Source organism: Oncorhynchus clarkii, unplaced genomic scaffold (genome assembly GCF_045791955.1).
Source record: "Oncorhynchus clarkii lewisi isolate Uvic-CL-2024 unplaced genomic scaffold, UVic_Ocla_1.0 unplaced_contig_10888_pilon_pilon, whole genome shotgun sequence".
NCBI lineage: Eukaryota > Metazoa > Chordata > Actinopteri > Salmoniformes > Salmonidae > Oncorhynchus > Oncorhynchus clarkii.
The window spans coordinates 84,758-109,270 of NW_027261058.1; the positions used below are offsets into that span (position 1 = coordinate 84,758).

Here is a 24,513-nt window from a genome sequence, read left to right on the forward strand (position 1 = left end):
AATATGGAGTAGAAGGTGTTGCCTCGAGGATAAGGCGTCTTACTTCAAAACAGAAAATTGAGGTTTTGAGGCATTTTCGTGGTCGTTTAATTTCATTAAATCTGCTAATATGGACATGTTTGCAATTTCGCTAAATAAGGCATTGGTCTTGTTGCTTTGAAAAGCTTGGACATTGTTATTCAACTTTAATAATCTAAGACTGCAAGGCCTGAGAATTATTGTGTCTGAATCTGCATCGAAAGATTGAAGGAAAGAGTATCTTTGTACTTGTTAAAAATCACTAGCTTTCCTCATTCGGACAGGTTCACAATTTGTATGTCTATGGTTGCATAGCAAAGTCTGTATAATGTCAAATAGGGCTGTATGACATAGACTGCGTGGCCTAATGGATAAGGCGTCTGACTTCGAATCAGAAGATTGAGGTTTCGAGTCCCTTCGTGGTTGTTTAATTTCATTAGCTCAGCTAATTTGAACATGTTTGCAATTTCCCGAAATAAGGCATTAGTCTTGTTGCTTTGAAAAGCTTGGACATTGTTGTTCAACTTCAATAATCTAAGACTGCAAGACCTGAGAAATATTATGTTTGATTGAGGGACATAGTCTTTTCGTACTTGTAAAATATCACTAGCTTTCCTCATTCGGATAGGTTCACAATTTTGATGTCTGTTGTTGCTAAGCAACGTCTGTTTGATGTCATATCGGAGAATATGGAGTAGAAGGTGTTGCCTCGTGGATAAGGCGTCTTACTTCAAAATAGAAAATTGAGGTTTTGAGGCATTTTCGTGGTCGTTTAATTTCATTAAATCTGCTAATATGGACATGTTTGCAATTTCGCTGAATAAGGCATTGGTCTTGTTGCTTTGAAAAGCTTGGACATTGTTGTTCAACTTTAATCATCTAAGACTGCAAGGCCTGAGAATTATTGTGTCTGAATCTGCATCGAAAGATTGAAGGAAAGAGTATCTTTGTACTTGTTAAAAATCACTAGCTTTCCTCATTCGGACAGGTTCACAATTTTTATGTCTATGGTTGCATAGCAAAGTCTGTATAATGTCAAATAGGGCTGTATCACATAGACTGCGTGGCCTAATGGATAAGGCGTCTGACCTCGAATCAGAAGATTGAGGGTTCGAGTCCCTTCGTGGTTGTTTAATTTCATTGGCTCAGCTAATTTGAACATGTTTGCAATTACCCGAAATATGTCATTGGTCTTGTTGCTTTGAAAAGCTTGGACATTGTTGTTCAACTTAAATAATCTAAGACTGCAAGACCTGAGAAATATTATGTCTGATTGAGGGACATAGTCTTTTCGTACTTGTAAAATATCACTAGCTTTCCTCATTCGGATAGGTTCACAATTTTGATGTCTGTTGTTGCTAAGCAACGTCTGTTTGATGTCATATCGTAGAATATGGAGTAGAAGGTGTTGCCTCGTGGATAAGGCGTCTTACTTCAAAACAGAAAATTGAGGTTTTGAGGCATTTTCGTGGTCGTTTAATTTCATTAAATCTGCTAATATGGACATGTTTGCAATTTCGCTAAATAAGGCATTGGTCTTGTTGCTTTGAAAAGCTTGGACATTGTTGTTCAACTTTAATAATCTAAGACTGCAAGGCCTGAGAATTATTGTGTCTGAATCTGCATCGAAAGATTGAAGGAAAGAGTATCTTTGTACTTGTTAAAAATCACTAGCTTTCCTCATTCGGACAGGTTCACAATTTTTATGTCTATGGTTGCATAGCAAAGTCTGTATAATGTCAAATAGTGCTGTATCACATAGACTGCGTGGCCTAATGGATATGGCGTCTGACTTCGAATCAGAAGATTGAGGGTTCGAGTCCCTTCGTGGTTGTTTAATTTCATTAGCTCAGCTAATTTGAACATGTTTGCAATTTCCCGAAATATGGCATTGGTCTTGTTGCTTTGAAAAGCTTGGACATTGTTGTTCAACTTCAATAATCTAAGACTGCAAGACCTGAGAAATATTATGTCTGATTGAGGGACATAGTCTTTTCGTACTTGTAAAATATCACTAGCTTTCCTCATTCGGATAGGTTCACAATTTTGATGTCTGTTGTTGCTAAGCAACGTCTGTTTGATGTCATATCGGAGAATATGGAGTAGAAGGTGTTGCCTCGTGGATAAGGCGTCTTACTTCAAAATAGAAAATTGAGGTTTTGAGGCATTTTCGTGGTTGTTTAATTTCATTAAATCTGCTAATATGGACATGTTTGCAATTTCCCGAAATAAGGCATTGGTCTTGTTTCTTTGAAAGGCTTGGACATTGTTATTCATCTTTAATAATCTAATATTGCAAGGCCTGAGAATTATTGTGTCTGATTCTGCATCGCAAGATTGAGGGAAAAGGTATCTTCTTACTTGTTAAATATCACTAGCTTTCCTCATTCGGATAGGTTCACAATTTTTATGTCTATGGTTGCATAGCAAAGTCTGTATAATGTCAAATAGCGCTGTATCACGTAGACTGCGTGGACTAATGGATAAGGCGTCTGACTTCGAATCAGAAGATTGAGGGTCCGAGTCCCTTCGTGGTTGTTTAATTTCATTAGCTCAGCTAATTTGAACATGTTTGCAATTTCCCGAAATATGGCATTGGTCTTGTTGCTTTGAAAAGCTTGGACATTGTTGTTCAACTTCAATAATCTAAGACTGCAAGACCTGAGAAATATAATGTCTGATTGAGGGACATAGTCTTTTCGTACTTGTAAAATATCACTAGCTTTCCTCATTCGGATAGGTTCACAATTTTGATGTCTGTTGTTGCTAAGCAACGTCTGTTTGATGTCATATCGGAGAATATGGAGTAGAAGGTGTTGCCTCGTGGATAAGGCGTCTTACTTCAAAATAGAAAATTGAGGTTTTGAGGCATTTTCGTGGTTGTTTAATTTCATTAAATCTGCTTATATGGACATGTTTGCAATTTCCCGAAATAAGGCATTGGTCTTGTTTCTTTGAAAGGCTTGGACATTGTTATTCATCTTTAATAATCTAATATTGCAAGGCCTGAGAATTATTGAGTCTGATTCTGCATCGCAAGATTGAGGGAAAAGGTATCTTCTTACTTGTTAAATATCACTAGCTTTCCTCATTCGGATAGGTTCACAACTTTGATGTCTACTGTTGCATAGCAAAGTCTGTATGATGTCAAATAGCGCTGTATCACGTAGACTGCGTGGACTAATGGATAAGGCGTCTGACTTCGAATCAGAAGATTGAGGGTCCGAGTCCCTTCGTGGTTGTTTAATTTCATTAGCTCAGCTAATTTGAACATGTTTGCAATTTGTGTCTGAATCTGCATCGAAAGATTGAAGGAAAGAGTATCCTTGTACTTGTTAAAAATCACTAGCTTTCCTCATTCGGACAGGTTCACAATTTTAATGTCTATGGTTGCATAGCAAAGTCTGTATAATGTCAAATAGTGCTGTATCTCATAGACTGCGTGGCCTAATGGATATGGCGTCTGACTTCGAATCAGAACATTGAGGGTTCGAGTCCCTTCGTGGTTGTTTAATTTCATTAGCTCAGCTAATTTGAACATGTTTGCAATTTCCCGAAATATGGCATTGGTCTTGTTGCTTTGAAAAGCTTGGACAATGTTGTTCAACTTCAATAATCTAAGACTGCAAGACCTGAGAAATATTATGTCTGATTGAGGGACATAGTCTTTTCGTACTTGTAAAATATCACTAGCTTTCCTCATTCGGATAGGTTCACAATTTTGATGTCTGTTGTTGCTAAGCAACGTCTGTTTGATGTCATATCGGAGAATATGGAGTAGAAGGTGTTGCCTCGTGGATAAGGCGTCTTACTTCAAAATAGAAAATTGAGGTTTTGAGGCATTTTCGTGGTTGTTTAATTTCATTAAATCTGCTAATTTATACATGTTTGCAATTTCCCGAAATAAGGCATTGGTCTTGTTTCTTTGAAAGGCTTGGACATTGTTATTCATCTTTAATAATCTAATATTGCAAGGCCTGAGAATTATTGAGTCTGATTCTGCATCGCAAGATTGAGGGAAAAGGTATCTTCTTACTTGTTAAATATCACTAGCTTTCCTCATTCGGATAGGTTCACAACTTTGATGTCTACTGTTGCATAGCAAAGTCTGTATGATGTCAAATAGCGCTGTATCACATAGACTGCGTGGCCTAATGGATAAGGCGTCTGACTTCGAATCAGAAGATTGAGGGTCCGAGTCCCTTCGTGGTTGTTTAATTTCATTAGCTCAGCTAATTTGAACATGTTTGCAATTTCCCGAAATATGTCATTGGTCTTGTTGCTTTGAAAAGCTTGGACATTGTTGTTCAACTTAAATAATCTAAGACTGCAAGACCTGAGAAATATTATGTCTGATTGAGGGACATAGTCTTTTCGTACTTGTAAAATATCACTAGCTTTCCTCATTCGGATAGGTTCACAATTTTCAAGTCTGTTGTTGCTAAGCAACGTCTGTTTGATGTCATATCGGAGAATATGGAGTAGAAGGTGTTGCCTCGTGGATAAGGCGTCTTACTTCAAAATAGAAAATTGAGGTTTTGAGGCATTTTCGTGGTTGTTTAATTTCATTAAATCTGCTAATTTATGGACATGTTTGCAATTTCCCGAAATAAGGCATTGGTCTTGTTTCTTTGAAAGGCTTGGACATTGTTATTCATCTTTAATAATCTAATATTGCAAGGCCTGAGAATTATTGAGTCTGATTCTGCATCGCAAGATTGAGGGAAAAGGTATCTTCTTACTTGTTAAATATCACTAGCTTTCCTCATTCGGATAGGTTCACAACTTTGATGTCTACTGTTGCATAGCAAAGTCTGTATGATGTCAAATAGCGCTGTATCACATAGACTGCGTGGCCTAATGGATAAGGCGTCTGACTTCGAATCAGAAGATTGAGGGTCCGAGTCCCTTCGTGGTTGTTTAATTTCATTAGCTCAGCTAATTTGAACATGTTTGCAATTTCCCGAAATATGTCATTGGTCTTGTTGCTTTGAAAAGCTTGGACATTGTTGTTCAACTTAAATAATCTAAGACTGCAAGACCTGAGAAATATTATGTCTGATTGAGGGACATAGTCTTTTCGTACTTGTAAAATATCACTAGCTTTCCTCATTCGGATAGGTTCACAATTTTGATGTCTGTTGTTGCTAAGCAACGTCTGTTTGATGTCATATCGGAGAATATGGAGTAGAAGGTGTTGCCTCGTGGATAAGGCGTCTTACTTCAAAACAGAAAATTGAGGTTTTGAGGCATTTTCGTGGTCGTTTAATTTCATTAAATCTGCTAATATGGACATGTTTGCAATTTCGCTAAATAAGGCATTGGTCTTGTTGCTTTGAAAAGCTTGGACATTGTTGTTCAACTTTAATAATCTAAGACTGCAAGGCCTGAGAATTATTGTGTCTGAATCTGCATCGAAAGATTGAAGGAAAGAGTATCTTTGTACTTGTTAAAAATCACTAGCTTTCCTCATTCGGACAGGTTCACAATTTTTATGTCTATGGTTGCATAGCAAAGTCTGTATAATGTCAAATAGTGCTGTATCACATAGACTGCGTGGCCTAATGGATATGGCGTCTGACTTCGAATCAGAAGATTGAGGGTTCGAGTCCCTTCGTGGTTGTTTAATTTCATTAGCTCAGCTAATTTGAACATGTTTGCAATTTCCCGAAATATGGCATTGGTCTTGTTGCTTTGAAAAGCTTGGACATTGTTGTTCAACTTCAATAATCTAAGACTGCAAGACCTGAGAAATATTATGTCTGATTGAGGGACATAGTCTTTTCGTACTTGTAAAATATCACTAGCTTTCCTCATTCGGATAGGTTCACAATTTTGATGTCTGTTGTTGCTAAGCAACGTCTGTTTGATGTCATATCGGAGAATATGGAGTAGAAGGTGTTGCCTCGTGGATAAGGCGTCTTACTTCAAAATAGAAAATTGAGGTTTTGAGGCATTTTCGTGGTTGTTTAATTTCATTAAATCTGCTAATATGGACATGTTTGCAATTTCCCGAAATAAGGCATTGGTCTTGTTTCTTTGAAAGGCTTGGACATTGTTATTCATCTTTAATAATCTAATATTGCAAGGCCTGAGAATTATTGAGTCTGATTCTGCATCGCAAGATTGAGGGAAAAGGTATCTTCTTACTTGTTAAATATCACTAGCTTTCCTCATTCGGATAGGTTCACAACTTTGATGTCTACTGTTGCATAGCAAAGTCTGTATGATGTCAAATAGCGCTGTATCACGTAGACTGCGTGGACTAATGGATAAGGCGTCTGACTTCGAATCAGAAGATTGAGGGTCCGAGTCCCTTCGTGGTTGTTTAATTTCATTAGCTCAGCTAATTTGAACATGTTTGCAATTTGTGTCTGAATCTGCATCGAAAGATTGAAGGAAAGAGTATCCTTGTACTTGTTAAAAATCACTAGCTTTCCTCATTCGGACATGTTCACAATTTTAATGTCTATGTTTGCATAGCAAAGTCTGTATAATGTCAAATAGTGCTGTATCACATAGACTGCGTGGACTAATGGATATGGCGTCTGACTTCGAATCAGAAGATTGAGGGTTCGAGTCCCTTCGTGGTTGTTTAATTTCATTAGCTCAGCTAATTTGAACATGTTTGCAATTTCCCGAAATATGGCATTGGTCTTGTTGCTTTGAAAAGCTTGGACATTGTTGTTCAACTTCAATAATCTAAGACTGCAAGACCTGAGAAATATTATGTCTGATTGAGGGACATAGTCTTTTCGTACTTGTAAAATATCACTAGCTTTCCTCATTCGGATAGGTTCACAATTTTGATGTCTGTTGTTGCTAAGCAACGTCTGTTTGATGTCATATCGGAGAATATGGAGTAGAAGGTGTTGCCTCGTGGATAAGGCGTCTTACTTCAAAATAGAAAATTGAGGTTTTGAGGCATTTTCGTGGTTGTTTAATTTCATTAAATCTGCTAATATGGACATGTTTGCAATTTCCCGAAATAAGGCATTGGTCTTGTTTCTTTGAAAGGCTTGGACATTGTTATTCATCTTTAATAATCTAATATTGCAAGGCCTGAGAATTATTGAGTCTGATTCTGCATCGCAAGATTGAGGGAAAAGGTATCTTCTTACTTGTTAAATATCACTAGCTTTCCTCATTCGGATAGGTTCACAACTTTGATGTCTACTGTTGCATAGCAAAGTCTGTATGATGTCAAATAGCGCTGTATCACGTAGACTGCGTGGACTAATGGATAAGGCGTCTGACTTCGAATCAGAAGATTGAGGGTCCGAGTCCCTTCGTGGTTGTTTAATTTCATTAGCTCAGCTAATTTGAACATGTTTGCAATTTGTGTCTGAATCTGCATCGAAAGATTGAAGGAAAGAGTATCCTTGTACTTGTTAAAAATCACTAGCTTTCCTCATTCGGACAGGTTCACAATTTTAATGTCTATGGTTGCATAGCAAAGTCTGTATAATGTCAAATAGTGCTGTATCACATAGACTGCGTGGCCTAATGGATATGGCGTCTGACTTCGAATCAGAACATTGAGGGTTCGAGTCCCTTCGTGGTTGTTTAATTTCATTAGCTCAGCTAATTTGAACATGTTTGCAATTTCCCGAAATATGGCATTGGTCTTGTTGCTTTGAAAAGCTTGGACATTGTTGTTCAACTTCAATAATCTAAGACTGCAAGACCTGAGAAATATTATGTCTGATTGAGGGACATAGTCTTTTCGTACTTGTAAAATATCACTAGCTTTCCTCATTCGGATAGGTTCACAATTTTCATGTCTGTTGTTGCTAAGCAACGTCTGTTTGATGTCATATCGGAGAATATGGAGTAGAAGGTGTTGCCTCGTGGATAAGGCGTCTTACTTCAAAATAGAAAATTGAGGTTTTGAGGCATTTTCGTGGTTGTTTAATTTCATTAAATCTGCTAATATGGACATGTTTGCAATTTCCCGAAATAAGGCATTGGTCTTGTTTCTTTGAAAGGCTTGGACATTGTTATTCATCTTTAATAATCTAATATTGCAAGGCCTGAGAATTATTGAGTCTGATTCTGCATCGCAAGATTGAGGGAAAAGGTATCTTCTTACTTGTTAAATATCACTAGCTTTCCTCATTCGGATAGGTTCACAACTTTGATGTCTACTGTTGCATAGCAAAGTCTGTATGATGTCAAATAGCGCTGTATCACATAGACTGCGTGGCCTAATGGATAAGGCGTCTGACTTCGAATCAGAAGATTGAGGGTCCGAGTCCCTTCGTGGTTGTTTAATTTCATTAGCTCAGCTAATTTGAACATGTTTGCAATTTGTGTCTGAATCTGCATCGAAAGATTGAAGGAAAGAGTATCCTTGTACTTGTTAAAAATCACTAGCTTTCCTCATTCGGACAGGTTCACAATTTTAATGTCTATGGTTGCATAGCAAAGTCTGTATAATGTCAAATAGTGCTGTATCTCATAGACTGCGTGGCCTAATGGATATGGCGTCTGACTTCGAATCAGAACATTGAGGGTTCGAGTCCCTTCGTGGTTGTTTAATTTCATTAGCTCAGCTAATTTGAACATGTTTGCAATTTCCCGAAATATGGCATTGGTCTTGTTGCTTTGAAAAGCTTGGACATTGTTGTTCAACTTCAATAATCTAAGACTGCAAGACCTGAGAAATATTATGTCTGATTGAGGGACATAGTCTTTTCGTACTTGTAAAATATCACTAGCTTTCCTCATTCGGATAGGTTCACAATTTTCATGTCTGTTGTTGCTAAGCAACGTCTGTTTGATGTCATATCGGAGAATATGGAGTAGAAGGTGTTGCCTCGTGGATAAGGCGTCTTACTTCAAAATAGAAAATTGAGGTTTTGAGGCATTTTCGTGGTTGTTTAATTTCATTAAATCTGCTAATATGGACATGTTTGCAATTTCCCGAAATAAGGCATTGGTCTTGTTTCTTTGAAAGGCTTGGACATTGTTATTCATCTTTAATAATCTAATATTGCAAGGCCTGAGAATTATTGAGTCTGATTCTGCATCGCAAGATTGAGGGAAAAGGTATCTTCTTACTTGTTAAATATCACTAGCTTTCCTCATTCGGATAGGTTCACAACTTTGATGTCTACTGTTGCATAGCAAAGTCTGTATGATGTCAAATAGCGCTGTATCACATAGACTGCGTGGCCTAATGGATAAGGCGTCTGACTTCGAATCAGAAGATTGAGGGTCCGAGTCCCTTCGTGGTTGTTTAATTTCATTAGCTCAGCTAATTTGAACATGTTTGCAATTTCCCGAAATATGTCATTGGTCTTGTTGCTTTGAAAAGCTTGGACATTGTTGTTCAACTTAAATAATCTAAGACTGCAAGACCTGAGAAATATTATGTCTGATTGAGGGACATAGTCTTTTCGTACTTGTAAAATATCACTAGCTTTCCTCATTCGGATAGGTTCACAATTTTGATGTCTGTTGTTGCTAAGCAACGTCTGTTTGATGTCATATCGGAGAATATGGAGTAGAAGGTGTTGCCTCGTGGATAAGGCGTCTTACTTCAAAACAGAAAATTGAGGTTTTGAGGCATTTTCGTGGTCGTTTAATTTCATTAAATCTGCTAATATGGACATGTTTGCAATTTCGCTAAATAAGGCATTGGTCTTGTTGCTTTGAAAAGCTTGGACATTGTTGTTCAACTTTAATAATCTAAGACTGCAAGGCCTGAGAATTATTGTGTCTGAATCTGCATCGAAAGATTGAAGGAAAGAGTATCTTTGTACTTGTTAAAAATCACTAGCTTTCCTCATTCGGACAGGTTCACAATTTTTATGTCTATGGTTGCATAGCAAAGTCTGTATAATGTCAAATAGGGCCGTATCACATAGACTGCGTGGCCTAATGGATAAGGCGTCTGACTTCGAATCAGAAGATTGAGGTTTCGAGTCCCTTCGTGGTTGTTTAATTTCATTAGCTCAGCTAATTTGAACATGTTTGCAATTTCCCGAAATAAGGCATTAGTCTTGTTGCTTTGAAAAGCTTGGACATTGTTGTTCAACTTCAATAATCTAAGACTGCAAGACCTGAGAAATATTATGTTTGATTGAGGGACATAGTCTTTTCGTACTTGTAAAATATCACTAGCTTTCCTCATTCGGATAGGTTCACAATTTTGATGTCTGTTGTTGCTAAGCAACGTCTGTTTGATGTCATATCGGAGAATATGGAGTAGAAGGTGTTGCCTCGTGGATAAGGCGTCTTACTTCAAAACAGAAAATTGAGGTTTTGAGGCATTTTCGTGGTCGTTTAATTTCATTAAATCTGCTAATATGGACATGTTTGCAATTTCGCTAAATAAGGCATTGGTCTTGTTGCTTTGAAAAGCTTGGACATTGTTGTTCAACTTTAATAATCTAAGACTGCAAGGCCTGAGAATTATTGTGTCTGAATCTGCATCGAAAGATTGAAGGAAAGAGTATCCTTGTACTTGTTAAAAATCACTAGCTTTCCTCATTCGGACAGGTTCACAATTTTAATGTCTATGGTTGCATAGCAAAGTCTGTATAATGTCAAATAGGGCTGTATCTCATAGACTGCTTGGCCTAATGGATAAGGCGTCTGACTTCGAATCAGAAGATTGAGGGTTCGAGCCCCTTCGTGGTTGTTTAATTTCATTAGCTCAGCTAATTTGAACATGTTTGCAATTTCCCGAAATATGGCATTGGTCTTGTTGCTTTGAAAAGCTTGGACATTGTTGTTCAACTTCAATAATCTAAGACTGCAAGACCTGAGAAATATTATGTCTGATTGAGGGACATAGTCTTTTCGTACTTGTAAAATATCACTAGCTTTCCTCATTCGGATAGGTTCACAATTTTCATGTCTGTTGTTGCTAAGCAACGTCTGTTTGATGTCATATCGGAGAATATGGAGTAGAAGGTGTTGCCTCGTGGATAAGGCGTCTTACTTCAAAATAGAAAATTGAGGTTTTGAGGCATTTTCGTGGTTGTTTAATTTCATTAAATCTGCTAATATGGACATGTTTGCAATTTCCCGAAATAAGGCATTGGTCTTGTTTCTTTGAAAGGCTTGGACATTGTTATTCATCTTTAATAATCTAATATTGCAAGGCCTGAGAATTATTGAGTCTGATTCTGCATCGCAAGATTGAGGGAAAAGGTATCTTCTTACTTGTTAAATATCACTAGCTTTCCTCATTCGGATAGGTTCACAACTTTGATGTCTACTGTTGCATAGCAAAGTCTGTATGATGTCAAATAGCGCTGTATCACATAGACTGCGTGGCCTAATGGATAAGGCGTCTGACTTCGAATCAGAAGATTGAGGGTCCGAGTCCCTTCGTGGTTGTTTAATTTCATTAGCTCAGCTAATTTGAACATGTTTGCAATTTCCCGAAATATGTCATTGGTCTTGTTGCTTTGAAAAGCTTGGACATTGTTGTTCAACTTAAATAATCTAAGACTGCAAGACCTGAGAAATATTATGTCTGATTGAGGGACATAGTCTTTTCGTACTTGTAAAATATCACTAGCTTTCCTCATTCGGATAGGTTCACAATTTTGATGTCTGTTGTTGCTAAGCAACGTCTGTTTGATGTCATATCGGAGAATATGGAGTAGAAGGTGTTGCCTCGTGGATAAGGCGTCTTACTTCAAAACAGAAAATTGAGGTTTTGAGGCATTTTCGTGGTCGTTTAATTTCATTAAATCTGCTAATATGGACATGTTTGCAATTTCGCTAAATAAGGCATTGGTCTTGTTGCTTTGAAAAGCTTGGACATTGTTGTTCAACTTTAATAATCTAAGACTGCAAGGCCTGAGAATTATTGTGTCTGAATCTGCATCGAAAGATTGAAGGAAAGAGTATCTTTGTACTTGTTAAAAATCACTAGCTTTCCTCATTCGGACAGGTTCACAATTTTTATGTCTATGGTTGCATAGCAAAGTCTGTATAATGTCAAATAGGGCCGTATCACATAGACTGCGTGGCCTAATGGATAAGGCGTCTGACTTCGAATCAGAAGATTGAGGTTTCGAGTCCCTTCGTGGTTGTTTAATTTCATTAGCTCAGCTAATTTGAACATGTTTGCAATTTCCCGAAATAAGGCATTAGTCTTGTTGCTTTGAAAAGCTTGGACATTGTTGTTCAACTTCAATAATCTAAGACTGCAAGACCTGAGAAATATTATGTTTGATTGAGGGACATAGTCTTTTCGTACTTGTAAAATATCACTAGCTTTCCTCATTCGGATAGGTTCACAATTTTGATGTCTGTTGTTGCTAAGCAACGTCTGTTTGATGTCATATCGGAGAATATGGAGTAGAAGGTGTTGCCTCGTGGATAAGGCGTCTTACTTCAAAACAGAAAATTGAGGTTTTGAGGCATTTTCGTGGTCGTTTAATTTCATTAAATCTGCTAATATGGACATGTTTGCAATTTCGCTAAATAAGGCATTGGTCTTGTTGCTTTGAAAAGCTTGGACATTGTTGTTCAACTTTAATAATCTAAGACTGCAAGGCCTGAGAATTATTGTGTCTGAATCTGCATCGAAAGATTGAAGGAAAGAGTATCCTTGTACTTGTTAAAAATCACTAGCTTTCCTCATTCGGACAGGTTCACAATTTTAATGTCTATGGTTGCATAGCAAAGTCTGTATAATGTCAAATAGGGCTGTATCTCATAGACTGCTTGGCCTAATGGATAAGGCGTCTGACTTCGAATCAGAAGATTGAGGGTTCGAGTCCCTTCGTGGTTGTTTAATTTCATTAGCTCAGCTAATTTGAACATGTTTGCAATTTCCCGAAATATGGCATTGGTCTTGTTGCTTTGAAAAGCTTGGACATTGTTGTTCAACTTCAATAATCTAAGACTGCAAGACCTGAGAAATATTATGTCTGATTGAGGGACATAGTCTTTTCGTACTTGTAAAATATCACTAGCTTTCCTCATTCGGATAGGTTCACAATTTTCATGTCTGTTGTTGCTAAGCAACGTCTGTTTGATGTCATATCGGAGAATATGGAGTAGAAGGTGTTGCCTCGTGGATAAGGCGTCTTACTTCAAAATAGAAAATTGAGGTTTTGAGGCATTTTCGTGGTTGTTTAATTTCATTAAATCTGCTAATATGGACATGTTTGCAATTTCCCGAAATAAGGCATTGGTCTTGTTTCTTTGAAAGGCTTGGACATTGTTATTCATCTTTAATAATCTAATATTGCAAGGCCTGAGAATTATTGAGTCTGATTCTGCATCGCAAGATTGAGGGAAAAGGTATCTTCTTACTTGTTAAATATCACTAGCTTTCCTCATTCGGATAGGTTCACAACTTTGATGTCTACTGTTGCATAGCAAAGTCTGTATGATGTCAAATAGCGCTGTATCACATAGACTGCGTGGCCTAATGGATAAGGCGTCTGACTTCGAATCAGAAGATTGAGGGTCCGAGTCCCTTCGTGGTTGTTTAATTTCATTAGCTCAGCTAATTTGAACATGTTTGCAATTTCCCGAAATATGTCATTGGTCTTGTTGCTTTGAAAAGCTTGGACATTGTTGTTCAACTTAAATAATCTAAGACTGCAAGACCTGAGAAATATTATGTCTGATTGAGGGACATAGTCTTTTCGTACTTGTAAAATATCACTAGCTTTCCTCATTCGGATAGGTTCACAATTTTGATGTCTGTTGTTGCTAAGCAACGTCTGTTTGATGTCATATCGGAGAATATGGAGTAGAAGGTGTTGCCTCGTGGATAAGGCGTCTTACTTCAAAACAGAAAATTGAGGTTTTGAGGCATTTTCGTGGTCGTTTAATTTCATTAAATCTGCTAATATGGACATGTTTGCAATTTCGCTAAATAAGGCATTGGTCTTGTTGCTTTGAAAAGCTTGGACATTGTTGTTCAACTTTAATAATCTAAGACTGCAAGGCCTGAGAATTATTGTGTCTGAATCTGCATCGAAAGATTGAAGGAAAGAGTATCTTTGTACTTGTTAAAAATCACTAGCTTTCCTCATTCGGACAGGTTCACAATTTTTATGTCTATGGTTGCATAGCAAAGTCTGTATAATGTCAAATAGGGCCGTATCACATAGACTGCGTGGCCTAATGGATAAGGCGTCTGACTTCGAATCAGAAGATTGAGGTTTCGAGTCCCTTCGTGGTTGTTTAATTTCATTAGCTCAGCTAATTTGAACATGTTTGCAATTTCCCGAAATAAGGCATTAGTCTTGTTGCTTTGAAAAGCTTGGACATTGTTGTTCAACTTCAATAATCTAAGACTGCAAGACCTGAGAAATATTATGTTTGATTGAGGGACATAGTCTTTTCGTACTTGTAAAATATCACTAGCTTTCCTCATTCGGATAGGTTCACAATTTTGATGTCTGTTGTTGCTAAGCAACGTCTGTTTGATGTCATATCGGAGAATATGGAGTAGAAGGTGTTGCCTCGTGGATAAGGCGTCTTACTTCAAAACAGAAAATTGAGGTTTTGAGGCATTTTCGTGGTCGTTTAATTTCATTAAATCTGCTAATATGGACATGTTTGCAATTTCGCTAAATAAGGCATTGGTCTTGTTGCTTTGAAAAGCTTGGACATTGTTGTTCAACTTTAATAATCTAAGACTGCAAGGCCTGAGAATTATTGTGTCTGAATCTGCATCGAAAGATTGAAGGAAAGAGTATCCTTGTACTTGTTAAAAATCACTAGCTTTCCTCATTCGGACAGGTTCACAATTTTAATGTCTATGGTTGCATAGCAAAGTCTGTATAATGTCAAATAGGGCTGTATCTCATAGACTGCTTGGCCTAATGGATAAGCCGTCTGACTTCGAATCAGAAGATTGAGGGTTCGAGTCCCTTCGTGGTTGTTTAATTTCATTAGCTCAGCTAATTTGAACATGTTTGCAATTTCCCGAAATATGGCATTGGTCTTGTTGCTTTGAAAAGCTTGGACATTGTTGTTCAACTTTAATAATCTAAGACTGCAAGGCCTGAGAATTATTGTGTCTGAATCTGCATCGAAAGATTGAAGGAAAGACTGCAAGACCTGAGAAATATTATGTTTGATTGAGGGACATAGTCTTTTCGTACTTGTAAAATATCACTAGCTTTCCTCATTCGGATAGGTTCACAATTTTGATGTCTGTTGTTGCTAAGCAACGTCTGTTTGATGTCATATCGGAGAATATGGAGTAGAAGGTGTTGCCTCGTGGATAAGGCGTCTTACTTCAAAATAGAAAATTGAGGTTTTGAGGCATTTTCGTGGTCGTTTAATTTCATTAAATCTGCTAATATGGACATGTTTGCAATTTCGCTAAATAAGGCATTGGTCTTGTTGCTTTGAAAAGCTTGGACATTGTTGTTCAACTTTAATAATCTAAGACTGCAAGGCCTGAGAATTATTGTGTCTGAATCTGCATCGCAAGATTGAAGGAAAGAGTATCTTTGTACTTGTTAAATATCACTAGCTTTCCTCATTCGGACAGGTTCACAATTTTTATGTCTATGGTTGCATAGCAAAGTCTGTATAATGTCAAATAGTGCTGTATCACATAGACTGCGTGGCCTAATGGATAAGGCGTCTGACTTCGAATCAGAAGATTGAGGGTTCGAGTCCCTTCGTGGTTGTTTAATTTCATTAGCTCAGCTAATTTGAACATGTTTGCAATTTCCCGAAATATGGCATTGGTCTTGTTGCTTTGAAAAGCTTGGACATTGTTGTTCAACTTCAATAATCTAAGACTGCAAGACCTGAGAAATATTATGTCTGATTGAGGGACATAGTCTTTTCGTACTTGTAAAATATCACTAGCTTTCCTCATTCGGATAGGTTCACAATTTTGATGTCTGTTGTTGCTAAGCAACGTCTGTTTGATGTCATATCGGAGAATATGGAGTAGAAGGTGTTGCCTCGTGGATAAGGCGTCTTACTTCAAAATAGAAAATTGAGGTTTTGAGGCATTTTCGTGGTCGTTTAATTTCATTAAATCTGCTAATATGGACATGTTTGCAATTTCCCGAAATAAGGCATTGGTCTTGTTTCTTTGAAAGGCTTGGACATTGTTATTCATCTTTAATAATCTAATATTGCAAGGCCTGAGAATTATTGAGTCTGATTCTGCATCGCAAGATTGAAAAGGTATCTTCTTACTTGTTAAATATCACTAGCTTTCCTCATTCGGTATCTTTGATACTTGTTAAAAATCACTAGCTTTCCTCATTCGGACAGGTTCACAATTTTTATGTCTATGGTTGCATAGCAAAGTCTGTATAATGTCAAATAGGGCTGTATCACATAGACTGCGTGGCCTAATGGATAAGGCGTCTGACTTCGAATCAGAAGATTGAGGGTTCGAGTCCCTTCGTGGTTGTTTAATTTCATTAGCTCAGCTAATTTGAACATGTTTGCAATTTCCCGAAATATGGCATTGGTCTTGTTGCTTTGAAAAGCTTGGACATTGTTGTTCAACTTCAATAATCTAAGACTGCAAGACCTGAGAAATATTATGTCTGATTGAGGGACATAGTCTTTTCGTACTTGTAAAATATCACTAGCTTTCCTCATTCGGATAGGTTCACAATTTTGATGTCTGTTGTTGCTAAGCAACGTCTGTTTGATGTCATATCGGAGAATATGGAGTAGAAGGTGTTGCCTCGTGGATAAGGCGTCTTACTTCAAAACAGAAAATTGAGGTTTTGAGGCATTTTCGTGGTCGTTTAATTTCATTAAATCTGCTAATATGGACATGTTTGCAATTTCGCTAAATAAGGCATTGGTCTTGTTGCTTTGAAAAGCTTGGACATTGTTATTCAACTTTAATAATCTAAGATTGCAAGGCCTGAGAATTATTGTGTCTGAATCTGCATCGAAAGATTGAAGGAAAGAGTATCTTGTACTTGTTAAAAATCACTAGCTTTCCTCATTCGGACAGGTTCACAACTTTGATGTCTACTGGTTGCATAGCAAAGTCTGTATAATGTCAAATAGGGCTGTATCACATAGACTGCGTGGCCTAATGGATAAGGCGTCTGACTTCGAATCAGAAGATTGAGGGTTCGAGTCCCTTCGTGGTTGTTTAATTTCATTAGCTCAGCTAATTTGAACATGTTTGCAATTTCCCGAAATATGGCATTGGTCTTGTTGCTTTGAAAAGCTTGGACATTGTTGTTCAACTTAAATAATCTAAGACTGCAAGACCTGAGAAATATTATGTCTGATTGAGGGACATAGTCTTTTCGTACTTGTAAAATATCACTAGCTTTCCTCATTCGGATAGGTTCACAATTTTGATGTCTGTTGTTGCTAAGCAACGTCTGTTTGATGTCATATCGGAGAATATGGAGTAGAAGGTGTTGCCTCGTGGATAAGGCGTCTTACTTCAAAACAGAAAATTGAGGTTTTGAGGCATTTTCGTGGTCGTTTAATTTCATTAAATCTGCTAATATGGACATGTTTGCAATTTCGCTAAATAAGGCATTGGTCTTGTTGCTTTGAAAAGCTTGGACATTGTTGTTCAACTTTAATAATCTAAGACTGCAAGGCCTGAGAATTATTGTGTCTGAATCTGCATCGAAAGATTGAAGGAAAGAGTATCTTTGTACTTGTTAAAAATCACTAGCTTTCCTCATTCGGACAGGTTCACAATTTTTATGTCTATGGTTGCATAGCAAAGTCTGTATAATGTCAAATAGGGCTGTATCACATAGACTGCGTGGCCTAATGGATAAGGCGTCTGACTTCGAATCAGAAGATTGAGGGTTCGAGTCCCTTCGTGGTTGTTTAATTTCATTAGCTCAGCTAATTTGAACATGTTTGCAATTTCCCGAAATATGGCATTGGTCTTGTTGCTTTGAAAAGCTTGGACATTGTTGTTCAACTTCAATAATCTAAGACTGCAAGACCTGAGAAATATTATGTCTGATTGAGGGACATAGTCTTTTCGTACTTGTAAAATATCACTAGCTTTCCTCATTCGGATAGGTTCACAATTTTGATGTCTGTTGTTGCTAAGCAACGTCTGTTTGATGTCATATCGGAGAATATGGAGTAGAAGGTGTTGCCTCGTGGATAAGGCGTCTTACTTCAAAATAGAAAATTGAGGTTTTGAGGCATTTTCGTGGTCGTTTAATTTCATTAAATCTGCTAATATGGACATGTTTGCAATTTCGCTAAATAAGGCATTGGTCTTGTTGCTTTGAAAAGCTTGGACATTGTTGTTCAACTTTAATAATCTAAGACTGCAAGGCCTGAGAATTATTGTGTCTGAATCTGCATCGAAAGATTGAAGGAAAGAGTATCTTGTACTTGTTAAAAATCACTAGCTTTCCTCATTCTGACAGGTTCACAATTTTTATGTCTATGGTTGCGTAGCATAGTCTGTATAATGTCAAATAGGGCTGTATCACATAGACTGCGTGGCCTAATGGATAAGGCGTCTGACTTCGAATCAGAAGATTGAGGGTTCGAGTCCCTTCGTGGTTGTTTAATTTCATTAGCTCAGCTAATTTGAACATGTTTGCAATTTCCCAAAATATGGCATTGGTCTTGTTGCTTTGAAAAGCTTGGACATTGTTGTTCAACTTCAATAATCTAAGACTGCAAGACCTGAGAAATATTATGTCTGATTGAGGGACATAGTCTTTTCGTACTTGTAAAATATCACTAGCTTTCCTCATTCGGATAGGTTCACAATTTTGATGTCTGTTGTTGCTAAGCAACGTCTGTTTGATGTCATATCGGAGAATATGGAGTAGAAGGTGTTGCCTCGTGGATAAGGCGTCTTACTTCAAAATAGAAAATTGAGGTTTTGAGGCATTTTCGTGGTCGTTTAATTTCATTAAATCTGCTAATATGGACATGTTTGCAATTTCCCTAAATAAGGCATTGGTCTTGTTTCTTTGAAAGGCTTGGACATTGTTATTCATCTTTAATAATCTAATATTGCAAGGCCTGAGAATTATTGTGTCTGATTCTGCATCGCAAGATTGAGGGAAAAGGTATCTTCTTACTTGTTAAATATCACTAGCTTTCCTCATTCGGACAGGTTCACAATTTTTGATGTCTATGTTGCATAGCAAAGTCTGTATGATGTCAAATAGGGCTGTATCACATAGACTGCGTGGCCTAATGGATAAGGCGTCTGACTTCGAATCAGAAGATTGAGGGTCCGAGTCCCTTCGTGGTTGTTTAATTTCATTAGCTCAGCTAATTTGAACATGTTTGCAATTTCCCGAAATAAGGCATTGGTCTTGTTGCTTTGAAAAGCTTGGACATTGTTGTTCAACTTCAATAATCTAAGACTGCAAGACCTGAGAAATATTATGTCTGATTGAGGGACATAGTCTTTTCGTACTTGTAAAATATCACTAGCTTTCCTCATTCGGATAGGTTCACAATTTTGATGTCTGTTGTTGCTAAGCAACGTCTGTTTGATGTCATATCGGAGAATATGGAGTAGAAGGTGTTGCCTCGTGGATAAGGCGTCTTACTTCAAAACAGAAAATTGAGGTTTTGAGGCATTTTCGTGGTCGTTTAATTTCATTAAATCTGCTAATATGGACATGTTTGCAATTTCGCTAAATAAGGCATTGGTCTTGTTGCTTTGAAAAGCTTGGACATTGTTGTTCAACTTTAATAATCTAAGACTGCAAGGCCTGAGAATTATTGTGTCTGAATCTGCATCGAAAGATTGAAGGAAAGAGTATCTTTGTACTTGTTAAAAATCACTAGCTTTCCTCATTCGGACAGGTTCACAATTTTTATGTCTATGGTTGCATAGCAAAGTCTGTATAATGTCAAATAGGGCTGTATCACATAGACTGCGTGGCCTAATGGATAAGGCGTCTGACTTCGAATCAGAAGATTGAGGGTTCGAGTCCCTTCGTGGTTGTTTAATTTCATTAGCTCAGCTAATTTGAACATGTTTGCAATTTCCCGAAATAAGGCATTGGTCTTGTTGCTTTGAAAAGCTTGGACATTGTTGTTCAACTTCAATAATCTAAGACTGCAAGACCTGAGAAATATTATGTCTGATTGAGGGACATAGTCTTTTCGTACTTGTAAAATATCACTAGCTTTCCTCATTCGGATAGGTTCACAATTTTGATGTCTGTTGTTGCTAAGCAACGTCTGTTTGATGTCATATCGGAGAATATGGAGTAGAAGGTGTTGCCTCGTGGATAAGGCGTCTTACTTCAAAATAGAAAATTGAGGTTTTGAGGCATTTTCGTGGTCGTTTAATTTCATTAAATCTGCTAATATGGACATGTTTGCAATTTCCCGAAATAAGGCATTGGTCTTGTTGCTTTGAAAAGCTTGGACATTGTTATTCATCTTTAATAATCTAAGATTGCAAGGCCTGAGAATTATTGAGTCTGATTCTGCATCGCAAGATTGAGGGAAAAGGTATCTTCTTACTTGTTAAATATCACTAGCTTTCCTCATTCGGATAGGTTCACAACTTTGATGTCTACTGTTGCATAGCAAAGTCTGTATGACAAATAGCTTTAGACTGCGTGGCCTAATGGATAAGGCGTCTGACTTCGAATCAGAAGATTTCAGTCCCTTCATTTTTATGTCTATGGTTGCATAGCAAAGTCTGTATAATGTCAAATAGCTGTATCACATAGACTGCGTGGCCTAATGGATATGGCGTCTGACTTCGAATCAGAAGATTGAGGGTTCGAGTCCCTTCGTGTTTGTTTAATTTCATTAGCTCAGCTAATTTGAACATGTTTGCAATTTCCCGAAATATGGCATTGGTCTTGTTGCTTTGAAAAGCTTGGACATTGTTGTTCAACTTCAATAATCTAAGACTGCAAGACCTGAGAAATATTATGTCTGATTGAGGGACATAGTCTTTTCGTACTTGTAAAATATCACTAGCTTTCCTCATTCGGATAGGTTCACAATTTTGATGTCTGTTGTTGCTAAGCAACGTCTGTTTGATGTCATATCGGAGAATATGGAGTAGAAGGTGTTGCCTCGTGGATAAGGCGTCTTACTTCAAAATAGAAAATTGAGGTTTTGAGGCATTTTCGTGGTCGTTTAATTTCATTAAATCTGCTAATATGGACATGTTTGCAATTTCGCTAAATAAGGCATTGGTCTTGTTGCTTTGAAAAGCTTGGACATTGTTGTTCAACTTTAATAATCTAAGACTGCAAGGCCTGAGAATTATTGTGTCTGAATCTGCATCGAAAGATTGAAGGAAAGAGTATCTTTGTACTTGTTAAAAATCACTAGCTTTCCTCATTCGGACAGGTTCACAATTTTTATGTCTATGGTTGCATAGCAAAGTCTGTATAATGTCAAATAGTGCTGTATCACATAGACTTCGTAGCCTAATGGATATGGCGTCTGACTTCGAATCAGAAGATTGAGGGTTCGAGTCCCTTCGTGGTTGTTTAATTTCATTAGCTCAGCTAATTTGAACATGTTTGCAATTTCCCGAAATATGGCATTGGTCTTGTTGCTTTGAAAAGCTTGGACATTGTTGTTCAACTTCAATAATCTAAGACTGCAAGACCTGAGAAATATTATGTCTGATTGAGGGACATAGTCTTTTCGTACTTGTAAAATATCACTAGCTTTCCTCATTCGGATAGGTTCACAATTTTGATGTCTGTTGTTGCTAAGCAACGTCTGTTTGATGTCATATCGGAGAATATGGAGTAGAAGGTGTTGCCTCGTGGATAAGGCGTCTTACTTCAAAATAGAAAATTGAGGTTTTGAGGCATTTTCGTGGTTGTTTAATTTCATTAAATCTGCTAATATGGACATGTTTGCAATTTCCCGAAATAAGGCATTGGTCTTGTTTCTTTGAAAGGCTTGGACATTGTTATTCATCTTTAATAATCTAATATTGCAAGGCCTGAGAATTATTGAGTCTGATTCTGCATCGCAAGATTGAGGGAAAAGGTATCTTCTTACTTGTTAAATATCACTAGCTTTCCTCATTCGGATAGGTTCACAACTTTGATGTCTACTGTTGCATAGCAAAGTCTGTATGATGTCAAATAGCGCTGTATCACATAGACTGCGTGGCCTAATGGATAAGGCGTCTGCCTAATGGATATGTCTACTTTTGGCGTCTGACTTCGATATCAGAAGATTGAGGGTCGAATCAGAAGATTGAGGGTTCGAGTCCCTTCGTGGTTGTTTAATTTCATTAGCTCAGCTAATTTGAACATGTTTGCAATTTCCCGAAATAAGGCATTGGTCTTGTTGCTTTGAAAAGCTTGGACATTGGTTCACTTCAATAATCTAAGACTGCAAGACCTGAGAAATATTATGTCTGATTGAGGGACATAGTCTTTTCGTACTTGTAAAATATCACTAGCTTTCCTCATTCGGATAGGTTCACAATTTTGATGTCTGTTGTTGCTAAGCAACGTCTGTTTGATGTCATATCGGAGAATATGGAGTAGAAGGTGTTGCCTCGTGGATAAGGCGTCTTACTTCAAAACAGAAAATTGAGGTTTTGAGGCATTTTCGTGGTCGTTTAATTTCATTAAATCTGCTAATATGGACATGTTTGCAATTTCGCTAAATAAGGCATTGGTCTTGTTGCTTTGAAAAGCTTGGACATTGTTGTTCAACTTTAATAATCTAAGACTGCAAGGCCTGAGAATTATTGTGTCTGAATCTGCATCGAAAGATTGAAGGAAAGAGTATCTTTGTACTTGTTAAAAATCACTAGCTTTCCTCATTCGGACAGGTTCACAATTTTTATGTCTATGGTTGCATAGCAAAGTCTGTATAATGTCAAATAGGGCTGTATCACATAGACTGCGTGGCCTAATGGATAAGGCGTCTGACTTCGAATCAGAAGATTGAGGGTTCGAGTCCCTTCGTGGTTGTTTAATTTCATTAGCTCAGCTAATTTGAACATGTTTGCAATTTCCCGAAATATGGCATTGGTCTTGTTGCTTTGAAAAGCTTGGACATTGTTGTTCAACTTCAATAATCTAAGACTGCAAGACCTGAGAAATATTATGTCTGATTGAGGGACATAGTCTTTTCGTACTTGTAAAATATCACTAGCTTTCCTCATTCGGATAGGTTCACGATTTTGATGTCTGTTGTTGCTAAACAACGTCTGTTTGATGTCATATCGGAGAATATGGAGTAGAAGGTGTTGCCTCGTGGATAAGGCGTCTTACTTCAAAATAGAAAATTGAGGTTTTGAGGCATTTTCGTGGTCGTTTAATTTCATTAAATCTGCTAATATGGACATGTTTGCAATTTCGCTAAATAAGGCATTGGTCTTGTTGCTTTGAAAAGCTTGGACATTGTTGTTCAACTTTAATAATCTAAGACTGCAAGGCCTGAGAATTATTGTGTCTGAATCTGCATCGAAAGATTGAAGGAAAGAGTATCTTTGTATTGTTAAAAATCACTAGCTTTCCTCATTCGGACAGGTTCACAATTTTTATGTCTATGGTTGCATAGCAAAGTCTGTATAATGTCAAATAGTGCTGTATCACATAGACTTCGTAGCCTAATGGATATGGCGTCTGACTTCGAATCAGAAGATTGAGGGTTCGAGTCCCTTCGTGGTTGTTTAATTTCATTAGCTCAGCTAATTTGAACATGTTTGCAATTTCCCGAAATATGGCATTGGTCTTGTTGCTTTGAAAAGCTTGGACATTGTTGTTCAACTTCAATAATCTAAGACTGCAAGACCTGAGAAATATTATGTCTGATTGAGGGACATAGTCTTTTCGTACTTGTAAAATATCACTAGCTTTCCTCATTCGGATAGGTTCACAATTTTGATGTCTGTTGTTGCTAAGCAACGTCTGTTTGATGTCATATCGGAGAATATGGAGTAGAAGGTGTTGCCTCGTGGATAAGGCGTCTTACTTCAAAATAGAAAATTGAGGTTTTGAGGCATTTTCGTGGTTGTTTAATTTCATTAAATCTGCTAATATGGACATGTTTGCAATTTCCCGAAATAAGGCATTGGTCTTGTTTCTTTGAAAGGCTTGGACATTGTTATTCATCTTTAATAATCTAATATTGCAAGGCCTGAGAATTATTGAGTCTGATTCTGCATCGCAAGATTGAGGGAAAAGGTATCTTCTTACTTGTTAAATATCACTAGCTTTCCTCATTCGGACAGGTTCACAACTTTGATGTCTACTGTTGCATAGCAAAGTCTGTATGATGTCAAATAGCGCTGTATCACATAGACTGCGTGGCCTAATGGATAAGGCGTCTGACTTCGAATCAGAAGATTGAGGGTCCGAGTCCCTTCGTGGTTGTTTAATTTCATTAGTTTATGTCTACTTTTGCATAGCAAAGTCTGTATAATGTCAAATAGGGCTCTATCACATAGACTGCGTGGCTAATTGGATAAGGCGTCTGACTTCGAATCAGAAGATTTTCGAGTCCCTTCGTGGTTGTTTAATTTCATTAGCTCAGCTAATTTGAACATGTTTGCAATTTCCCGAAATAAGGCATTGGTCTTGTTGCTTTGAAAAGCTT

At 37.4% G+C, this 24,513-nt stretch overlaps 9 non-coding genes across 9 annotated transcripts; all 9 read left to right on the forward strand.

The window, feature by feature from the left end:
* The first annotated feature begins 1,779 nt into the window (after positions 1–1,779).
* trnar-ucg (transfer RNA arginine (anticodon UCG)) lies at positions 1,780–1,852 on the forward strand. Its single transcript has one exon. It is a non-coding gene; the product is annotated as a tRNA-Arg (tRNA).
* A 3,716-nt stretch (positions 1,853–5,568) lies between these two features.
* On the forward strand, positions 5,569–5,641 carry trnar-ucg (transfer RNA arginine (anticodon UCG)). The gene has a single exon. It is a non-coding gene; the product is annotated as a tRNA-Arg (tRNA).
* A 9,936-nt stretch (positions 5,642–15,577) lies between these two features.
* Positions 15,578–15,650, forward strand: trnar-ucg (transfer RNA arginine (anticodon UCG)). The gene has a single exon. It is a non-coding gene; the product is annotated as a tRNA-Arg (tRNA).
* Positions 15,651–16,320: 670 nt separating this feature from the next.
* trnar-ucg (transfer RNA arginine (anticodon UCG)) lies at positions 16,321–16,393 on the forward strand. Its single transcript has one exon. It is a non-coding gene; the product is annotated as a tRNA-Arg (tRNA).
* A 631-nt stretch (positions 16,394–17,024) lies between these two features.
* trnar-ucg (transfer RNA arginine (anticodon UCG)) lies at positions 17,025–17,097 on the forward strand. Its single transcript has one exon. It is a non-coding gene; the product is annotated as a tRNA-Arg (tRNA).
* Positions 17,098–17,728: 631 nt separating this feature from the next.
* trnar-ucg (transfer RNA arginine (anticodon UCG)) lies at positions 17,729–17,801 on the forward strand. The gene has a single exon. It is a non-coding gene; the product is annotated as a tRNA-Arg (tRNA).
* Positions 17,802–18,431: 630 nt separating this feature from the next.
* trnar-ucg (transfer RNA arginine (anticodon UCG)) lies at positions 18,432–18,504 on the forward strand. Its single transcript has one exon. It is a non-coding gene; the product is annotated as a tRNA-Arg (tRNA).
* A 1,335-nt stretch (positions 18,505–19,839) lies between these two features.
* On the forward strand, positions 19,840–19,912 carry trnar-ucg (transfer RNA arginine (anticodon UCG)). The gene has a single exon. It is a non-coding gene; the product is annotated as a tRNA-Arg (tRNA).
* Positions 19,913–22,810: 2,898 nt separating this feature from the next.
* Positions 22,811–22,883, forward strand: trnar-ucg (transfer RNA arginine (anticodon UCG)). Its single transcript has one exon. It is a non-coding gene; the product is annotated as a tRNA-Arg (tRNA).
* Positions 22,884–24,513: the final 1,630 nt, after the last annotated feature.